Below are 10,046 nucleotides of genomic sequence, written 5' to 3'. Positions count from 1 at the left end.
ACAGAGAATGGAGGACGGGAGTGGGTTCACTGCACGCAAATAAAAAGGTACAAACAGGGGATTGGGAAAGGGGACGTGTAAATTGTGTTATGTGTGTATTACAGGTTAATTCAAAAAGGAGAAAAGAATGAAAATTCCCTGGCCCTGGATGAAACACTTACTAGTGCTAATCACAATTGTCACATTTACAAATTCTATTCAGATCCCACGATGTGAAGTGTCAAAAGGAGGAAACACATGGACGGCTACACATGCAACCTGTGGTAATAAAGCTAATGAAGACTATGAGAATCTCCCCATAGAAAGATGTACCACTAATACTCCAACAGGAATTTGGCAGTGTCGGTATATGGTTTATGGATTAGATGGGGGAATCCCAACCAGGTGGAGAATATCAAATTTATCAGGAAATATTGCATGGTACTCCCTGGGTGCTGCCATGATTAACGATAGTGAAAAACACAGTTACCCAGCTATGTGGTTTGTTACAGAGGGTCCAAAGAATATAACCCTCAGGTCTCCTGGAGCAAATGAACCCTCTTGGGAAAATAGGGCCCCACATTTAGGGTGTGATGTTACCATATGTAACCACAATGGTACTTCCATGGAAGATAATCCCCAAAGGTGTGATTGTTATGTACATATTACATTAGGCGTAAAATCCCCTTTGGGACGCTGGGTGTACGATGAGTTAACCATTTTACAGAATGTAACCCTACAGGTGATATGGATGCCAAGTTGGAAGAATCCAAATTTAAAGTGGCCACAGCCTGGAGCCAAGAATATTCCCCGACGAGCAAATGTCTGGGAGCCATTGTGGGAGCAGGTGCAGCCAGCACTTTTTAACGTGTCCTTTCACTCTATTACATGGGTGGTACGCCCCAAGGAATGGTGGGTGGACCAAATCCATCCTAATTGTAGTATGTACATAAAAGGATTGAAACAACAATTCAATGCATGGGTGAGGGGACACACCTGGAATCGTCGTCGGAAAAGGGGGTTGTGGGCAGCGGGGAACACTATGCTGGGTACATGGAATCTGGGGGACGAGTGGGTAACCAAACAATTAGTAAGCCAAAATGTGAAATTTCAACAACAAATTAATGAATTAATGGCACAGCAACTATCAGCAGTTGCCACAGGGTGGAGGACAGCAGTAGAGGTAAACTTGCAGTTAACTCATTGGGCAGGGGACCTGGTGACATGGGTAGAAGATGGCTTCAGAAGACTAACATGGGGAGAAGTGTGCATAGGTATTCAAAATGCTCAGTTAATAATGTTAATGGATATTATGAGAGATGCTTGGTCAGAACAATGGCCTTCAGTATTGAATCGGGAAGCTAGCCCATATTTATCCACAATTGCAAAAACATACCCATCTACCTGGAAAATAACATCCCCGACCTGTGGGGACAGTTCTTGTGTAATTGTTACTATGATACCATGGGAAGGAAATGCAAATAAGGTGGTTCCCTTGTACCCTATGGGAGTAAGTAGGGAAGGGGGAGCACGTTGGGAGCCACTAGGGAATAGGTGGGGGGCATGAAATGGGGTAAATTGGACTGTCATCACATTAAGCAGTTGTATATCCAGAGGAGGAATATGGATGTGCCCCTCTCCCATGACTATGGAGGAGCAGGATCAATGGCCTATTGCAAAGGGGGGGCATTTAGGGGTAATGTATATGGGGTATGGTGTATTCTGTTGGGAATGTATGCAATCCTGCAATATAACACTAGGAGGCAAAATCCTTCCAGTGTATAACAAAATTATGAACTTCTATACTCTGCCACTTGGACTATGGTGCACCAATGGATCAGTGGACTCAATCGTTGTAAACAATCGAACCAGCACCTACTACCCCATACCGTACCAAGTAGTTGAATTGGTTTGGACAATACCAAATTTCACTGTGGATATTCAATGGACACACAATATGGACAAAAGTACACAAAGATTACAAGAGCAACTTGCTGCAAGCAACAACAGTTGGACACACTTACAATACACACTACAGGATGGCGCTGACAAAATTTTAACCTTATCAAAGGAGGAGAAGCAGTGTTTTTGGTGGTGGCCAGGATGTTGGACCATACTGCAGTGGTCAGGACTCTCGGTGTTGCTGTGGAGTATCATAGCAGCTAGTGTATTGTTAACTATATGTGTGTTACATTGCATATGGAAACGATCAAGGGGGGCACAACCCCCTAGAGAACAGCCACTAATTATAACTTATAAGTAATGTGGTAAGCCCCCCAAGTGTACTAGACAACCTGGACCCAACCTTCTCGGGCCCACTACACTGGGAAGTCTGGAACACTAATTGGAATAGGTGTGGTATGCCCGTACGAGAGAAGGTGCAGGGCACTATACTACACAAGGGGCAGTGGGACAGATGGAGCATCGACACCTTCCACCTCGATGCCTGGCCCTATCAGGAAATGTGTCGCCATATGTCCTATGCTTTTCCAGGGATACCTGGGCAGGAGGATCCCAAAAGAAAAAGAAAAAAAAGGGGTGGAGTGTTAGGATACAGATATTCAGGCCTGTCTGTAAAGGCCTATACTCTAAGAATTTAGGTGTATTCCTGTCATAAATAAAGGGAAGGGTAAACCCCTTTGAAATCCCTCCTGGCCAGGGGAAAGCTCCTCTCACCTGTAAAGGGTTAAGAAGCTAAGGGTAACCTCGCTGGCACCTGACCAAAATGACCAATGAGGAGACAAGATACTTTCAAAAGCTGGGAGGAGGGAGAGAAACAAACGGTCTGTGTCTGTCTGTAGTTGTCTTGGCCGGGGATAGACCAGGAATGGAGTCTTAGAACTTTTAGTAAGTAATCTAGCTAGGTATGTGTTAGATTATGATTTCTTTAAATGGCTGAGAAAAGAATTGTGCTGAATAGAATGACTATTTCTGTCTGTGTATCTTTTTTGTAACTTAAGGTTTTGCCTAGAGGGGATCTCTATGTTTTTGAATCTAATTACCCTGTAAGATATCTACCATCCTGATTTTAGAGGGGGGATTTCTTTATTTCTATTTACTTCTATTTTTTATTAAAAGTCTTCTTGTAAAACACTGAATGCTTTTTCATTGTTCTCAGATCCAAGGGTTCGGGTCTGTGGTCACCTATGCAAATTGGTGAGGCTTTTTATCCAACATTTCCCAGGAAAGGGGGGGTGCAAGTGTTGGGAGGATTGTTCATTATTCTTAAGATCCAAGGGTCTGGGTCTGTAGTCACCTAGGCAAATTGGTGAGGCTTTTTACCAAACCTTGTCCAGGAAGTGGGGTGCAAGGTTTTGGGAAGTATTTTGGGGGGAAGGACGCGTCCAAACAGCTCTTCCCCAGTAACCAGTATTAGTTTGGTGGTGGTAGCGGCCAGTCCAAGGTGTAATATTTTGTACCTTGGGGAAGTTTTGACCTAAGCTGGTAAAGATAAGCTTAGGAGGTTTTTCATGCAGGTCCCCACATCTGTACCCTAGAGTTCAGAGTGGGGGAGGAACCTTGACATGGTGGCAGCGGTGGGATGAACCTGAAATCATTTTGAGATCCAGTTGAGATTTTTTGAACTAGAAATACAGATTTTAAAAAGGAATTTTTAGGAAGTCCAGGAAGCAACTTTGAAACTGAAAGCAGCTTGGTTTCTCTCTGCTTTGTGGCCAAGCAGAGACAAAAGGGGATTATCTTGTGAATTGCAGGTTTTCTTTGCCTGGAGGCAGGGTACTTAACTCCTGCAGGGAAATTCACAGTCTTCCAACCCAGAGGTTTTTTTTTTTTCTTTTCTTCCTAAAAGTAAATAGGGGGTGTGTGCTCTACCCATTTGCCTGGAGACAAAAGTGGCAGGGTTTTTTTTTAGGATTTTGATTTTTTTTTTGTTTTACAAGGAGCACAGGTTTGAAAAGAAATTTTTTTTTTCTTTGGGCTGGGTAAGCAGGTTTCCAAGTAGTTGGAGGTTTTTTGCTTTAATTTGGGCCCAGAGCAGAGACAAGGGAATTGTCTTTTTCTGTAGGCTGACAATCACTATCAGAGAATAGGTATTCTATTCCAGCACAGCAAAATTTTACAGCCAAGTTTTGTTTGTTTATTTCTAAACCTCGGGTGTAAAGTTAGTTAAAAACAGAGAGGTTAGAATGGCCAAATCCTCGGCTCGACTACAGCTGGAATTAGCCAAATTTCAGGCTGAGGAAAAACAAAGGGAACATGAAAGACAGATAGAACTCATGCGGCTGGAGAAGGAGGTACAGGAGGCTGCGCACAAGAGGGAAATGGAGGCAAGGAAGCATGTGGAGGAGATGGAGAGGATAAAGGCCCAGCAGAATATACCAACAAACCCTAGCAATCCTTCTCCAGGTACCACTTCCCATCCCAGAAAGTTCCCCACCTACAAGGCAGGTGATGATACTGAGGCCTTCTTAGAAAACTTCGAAAGGGCCTGCCTTGGGTACAACATCTCTACTGACCAATACATGGTAGAGCTGAGGCCGCAGCTCAGTGGACCCTTAGCTGAGGTGGCAGCTGAAATGCCTAAAGAACATATGAACAAGTATGAACTGTTTAAATCCAAGGCGAGAGTCAGAATGGGGATAACACCCGAGCAGTCTCGTCGGAGGTTCCAAGCCCTAAGGTGGAAACCAGACATGTCATTTACCCGACATGCCTACCACATTGTGAAACATTGGGATGCCTGGATATCAGGAGCAAGTGTTGAATCTCCAGTAAATTTGCCCTTCCTAATGCAAATGGAACAATTCTTAGAGGGTGTTCCTGAGGAAATAGAAAGATACATCCTAGATGGGAAACCCAAAACTGTAATCGAGGCAGGAGAGATTGGAGCCAGATGGGTGGAGGTGGCAGAGAAGAAGAAAACTGGTCGCAGTTGGAGCGGAGACCAGAAGGGACCACCCCAGACCACACCCTATTACCGGGGGCCGCCCAAAGCCCCACCTACCTCCCAAAGAACCCTCCAGACCCCTTATCGTCCCACCACCCCGTTCTCCAGCAACCCACCTCGCCCCGGTGACCCGTCAGCTGGACGATGTTTTAAATGTAACGAGCTGGGGCATGTAAAGGCCAACTGCCCCAAGAACCCCAACAGATTACAGTTCATTGCACCGGAATCACACCAGAGGTCCACAGGCCCAGATACCTCCCAGATACCCTTGGAGCGGAGGGAAACTGTGAGTGTGGGCGGGAAGAAGGTCACCGCGTGGAGGGACACCGGAGCACAAGTGTCAGCTATCCATGCTTCCTTAGTGGACCCCAATTTAATCAACCCAGAGATCCAAGTGACGATTCAACCCTTCAAGTCCAACTCTTTCAATTTGCCTACAGCCAAGTTGCCTGTCCAGTACAAGGGCTGGTCAGGAATGTGGACTTTTGCAGTCTATGATGATTATCCCATCCCCATGCTGTTGGGGGAAGACTTGGCCAATCACGTGAAGCAGGCCAAGAGGGTGGGAACGGTCACCCGCAGCCAGGCTAAACAAGCCGTGGGGCCTAGCTCTGTTCCGGAAACTTCTATCGGGGCCCGGTCAGAGGTGATGGACCCGGACCCCAGGCCAATGTCTGCAACAGCAGTAGTGGATCCAGTCCCAGAGACCCAGACGGAACCAGCCAAACAACCAACACCAGACCCCGTGCCAGCACTGAATCCAGTACTTGCAACCTCAACACCAGAGGGCCCCACTGAACCTGAACTGGCAGCAGCCGATAACCCTACACAAGAGGCTCAGCCGGAGCCTGAATCCCAACATAGTGCACCAGTGGAGAGCGGTTCACAGTCAACAGAAACAGCTCCATCCCCTATATCGCTTCCAGAGGGACCAAGCCTAGGTCCGCAATCCAATGAGGAACTGATGTCCCCAGCATCAAGGGAACAGTTCCAGACCGAACAGGAAGCAGATGAAAGCCTCCAGAGAGCTTGGACGGCGGCACGGAGCAACCCACCGCCTCTCAGCTCTCCTAATCGATCCAGGTTTGTTGTAGAAAGAGGACTTTTATACAAGGAAACTCTTTCTGGGGGACACCAGGAAGACTGGCATCCTCAGAGACAGTTGGTAGTTCCAACTAAATACCGGGCCAAGCTCTTGAGCTTAGCCCACGATCACCCTAGTGGCCATGCTGGGGTGAACAGGACCAAAGACCGTTTGGGGGGATCATTCCACTGGGAGGGAATGGGCAAGGATGTTTCTACCTATGTCCAGTCTTGTGAGGTGTGCCAAAGAGTGGGAAAACCCCAAGAGCAGGTCAAAGCCCCTCTCCAGCCACTCCCCATCATTGAAGTTCCATTTCAGCAAGTAGCTGTGGATATTCTGGGTTCTTTTCCGAAAAAGACACCCAGAGGAAAGCAGTACATACTGACTTTCATGGATTTTGCCACCCGATGGCCGGAAGCAGTAGCTCTAAGCAACACCAGGGCTAAAAGTGTGTGCCAGGCACTAGCAGACATTTTTGCCAGGGTAGGTTGGCCCTCCGACATCCTCACAGATGCAGGGACTAATTTCCTGGCAGGAACTATGAAAAACCTTTGGGAAGCTCATGGGGTAAATCACTTGGTTGCCACTCCTTACCATCATCAAACAAATGGCCTGGTGGAGAAGTTTAATGGAACTTTGGGGGCCATGATACGTAAATCCGTAAATGAGCACTCCAATGATTGGGACCTAGTGTTGCAGCAGTTGCTCTTTGCCTACAGAGCTGTACCACATCCCAGTTTAGGGTTTTCCCCATTTGAACTTGTATATGGCCGTGAGGTTAAGGGGCCATTGCAGTTGGTGAAGCAGCAATGGGAGGGATTTACACCTTCTCCAGGAACTAACATTCTGGACTTTGTAACCAACCTACAAAACACCCTCCGAACCTCTTTAGCCCTTGCTAGAGAAAACTTACAGGATGCTCAAAAAGAGCAAAAAGCCTGGTATGATAAACATGCCAGAGAGCGTTCCTTCAAAGTAGGAGACCAGGTCATGGTCTTAAAGGCGCTCCAGGCCCATAAAATGGAAGCATCGTGGGAAGGGCCATTCGTGGTCCAGGAGCGCCTGGGAGCTGTTAATTATCTCATAGCATTCCCCACCTCCAACTGAAAGCCTAAGGTGTATCATATTAATTCTCTAAAGCCCTTTTATTCCAGAGAATTAAAGGTTTGTCAGTTTACAGCCCAGGGAGGAGACGACGCTGAGTGGCCTGAAGGTGTCTATTACGAAGGGAAATGTGCTGGTGGTGTGGAAGAGGTGAACCTCTCCATGACCCTTGGGCGTATGCAGCGACAGCAGATCCAGGAGCTGTGCACTAGCTACGCGCCAACGTTCTCAGCCACCCCAGGACTGACTGAACGGGCATACCACTCCATTGACACAGGTAATGCTCACCCAATTAGGGTCCACCCTTACCGGGTGTCTCCTCAAGCTAAAACTGCTATAGAACGGGAGATTCAGGATATGTTACAGATGGGTGTAATCCGCCCCTCTGAAAGTGCATGGGCATCTCCAGTGGTTCTAGTTCCCAAACCAGATGGGGAAATACGTTTTTGCGTGGACTACCGTAAGCTAAATGCTGTAACTCGCCCAGACAACTATCCAATGCCACGCACTGATGAACTATTAGAGAAACTGGGACGGGCCCAGTTCATCTCTACCTTGGACTTAACCAAGGGGTACTGGCAGCTACCGCTAGATGAATCTGCCAAGGAAAGGTCAGCCTTCATCACACATCTCGGGCTGTATGAATTTAATGTACTCCCTTTCGGGCTGCGAAATGCACCCGCCACTTTCCAAAGACTTGTAGATGGTCTCCTAGCGGGATTAGGAGAATATGCAGTCGCCTACCTTGACGATGTGGCCATATTTTCGGATTCCTGGGCAGACCACCTGGAACATCTACAAAAAGTCCTTGAGCGCATAAGGGAGGCAGGACTAACTGTTAAGACTAAGAAGTGTCAAATAGGCCTAAACAGAGTGACTTACCTTGGACACCAGGTGGGTCAAGGAACTATCAGCCCCCTACAGGCCAAAGTGGATGCTATCCAAAAGTGGCCTGTCCCAAAGTCAAAGAAACAGGTTCAATCCTTCTTAGGCTTGGCCGGTTATTACAGACGATTTGTACCGCACTACAGCCAAATCGCTGCCCCACTGACAGACCTAACCAAAAAGAAACAGCCAAATGCTGTTCAGTGGACTGGAAAGTGTCAGAAGGCCTTTAACAAGCTTAAAGCGACACTCATGTCTGACCCTGTACTAAGGGCCCCAGACTTTGACAAACCGTTCCTAGTAACCACAGATGCATCCGAGCGTGGTGTGGGAGCAGTTTTAATGCAGAAAGGACCTGATCAAGAATTCCACCCTGTAGTGTTTCTCAGCAAAAAACTGTCTGAGAGGGAAAGCAACTGGTCAGTCACTGAAAAAGAATGTTATGCCATTGTCTACGCTCTGGAAAAGCTACGCCCATATGTTTGGGGACGGCGTTTCCACCTGCAAACCGACCATGTTGCACTAAAGTGGCTTCACACCGTCAAAGAAACTAACAAAAAACTTCTTCGGTGGAGTTTAGCTCTCCAAGATTTTGATTTCGACATCCAACACATCTCAGGAGCTTCTAACAAAGTGGCTGATGCACTCTCCCGTGAAAGTTTCCCAGAATCAACTGGTTAAAATCGTCCTTGAGATGTGGAAAATATTGTTAGTCTTTATGTACTTGGTAGTATATTTAGAGATGCATGTGTCTTATTAACTCTGTTTTCCTAGAGCTCCAGGAAGAAATCCCAGCCAGTGTTTCACCCTAGCTGAGATTTGGGGGGCGTGTCATAAATAAAGGGAAGGGTAAACCCCTTTGAAATCCCTCCTGGCCAGGGGAAAGCTCCTCTCACCTGTAAAGGGTTAAGAAGCTAAGGGTAACCTCGCTGGCACCTGACCAAAATGACCAATGAGGAGACAAGATACTTTCAAAAGCTGGGAGGAGGGAGAGAAACAAAGGGTCTGTGTCTGTCTGTAGTCGTCTTGGCCGGGGACAGAACAGGAATGGAGTCTTAGAACTTTTAGTAAGTAATCTAGCTAGGTATGTGTTAGATTATGATTTCTTTAAATGGCTGAGAAAAGAATTGTGCTGAATAGAATAACTATTTCTGTCTGTGTATCTTTTTTGTAACTTAAGGTTTTGCCTAGAGGGGTTCTCTATGTTTTTGAATCTAATTACCCTGTAAGATATCTACCATCCTGATTTTAGAGGGGGGATTTCTTTATTTCTATTTACTTCTATTTTTTATTAAAAGTCTTCTTGTAAAACACTGAATGCTTTTTCATTGTTCTCAGATCCAAGGGTTTGGGTCTGTGGTCACCTATGCAAATTGGTGAGGCTTTTTATCCAACATTTCCCAGGAAAGGGGGGGTGCAAGTGTTGGGAGGATTGTTCATTATTCTTAAGATCCAAGGGTCTGGGTCTGTAGTCACCTAGGCAAATTGATGAGGCTTTTTACCAAACCTTGTCCAGGAAGTGGGGTGCAAGGTTTTGGGAAGTATTTTGGGGGGAAGGACGCGTCCAAACAGCTCTTCCCCAGTAACCAGTATTAGTTTGGTGGTGGTAGCGGCCAGTCCAAGGTGTAATATTTTGTACCTTGGGGAAGTTTTGACCTAAGCTGGTAAAGATAAGCTTAGGAGGTTTTTCATGCAGGTCCCCACATCTGTACCCTAGAGTTCAGAGTGGGGGAGGAACCGTGACAATTCCTATCACTTGGCTAGTTAGAGGTATAAAAGAAAGAATCAAAATCACTGTCTGCCGGTGTAAGGGCCTTCTCTTACTGTGACAGTCTGAGGCCCTGTTCTTAGGCTAAGGCCTTTGGCTAAGCGACAGAGGCAGCCATAAGCTGGGAAGTGTAGGGTCACATCCTCACATTCCAACCTAGTCACATGGAAATAAGGTGCTATTGGGCTGTTAGGAATTTAATCCTGTCCTTATAGTGCCTATCACCTCCAGAGAAAGGGAAGTGCCTAGAAGCTGTAAAAGGAAATTGAGGTTGATAGTTTTCTGTCTGGTAAGAACTCACTTATCAATAGACACAGCTG

The sequence above is a fragment of the Lepidochelys olivacea genome (assembly GCF_965140295.1).
Source record: "Lepidochelys olivacea isolate rLepOli2 genome assembly, chromosome: 1".
NCBI lineage: Eukaryota > Metazoa > Chordata > Testudines > Cheloniidae > Lepidochelys > Lepidochelys olivacea.
This window is presented reverse-complemented; position numbering follows the sequence as displayed.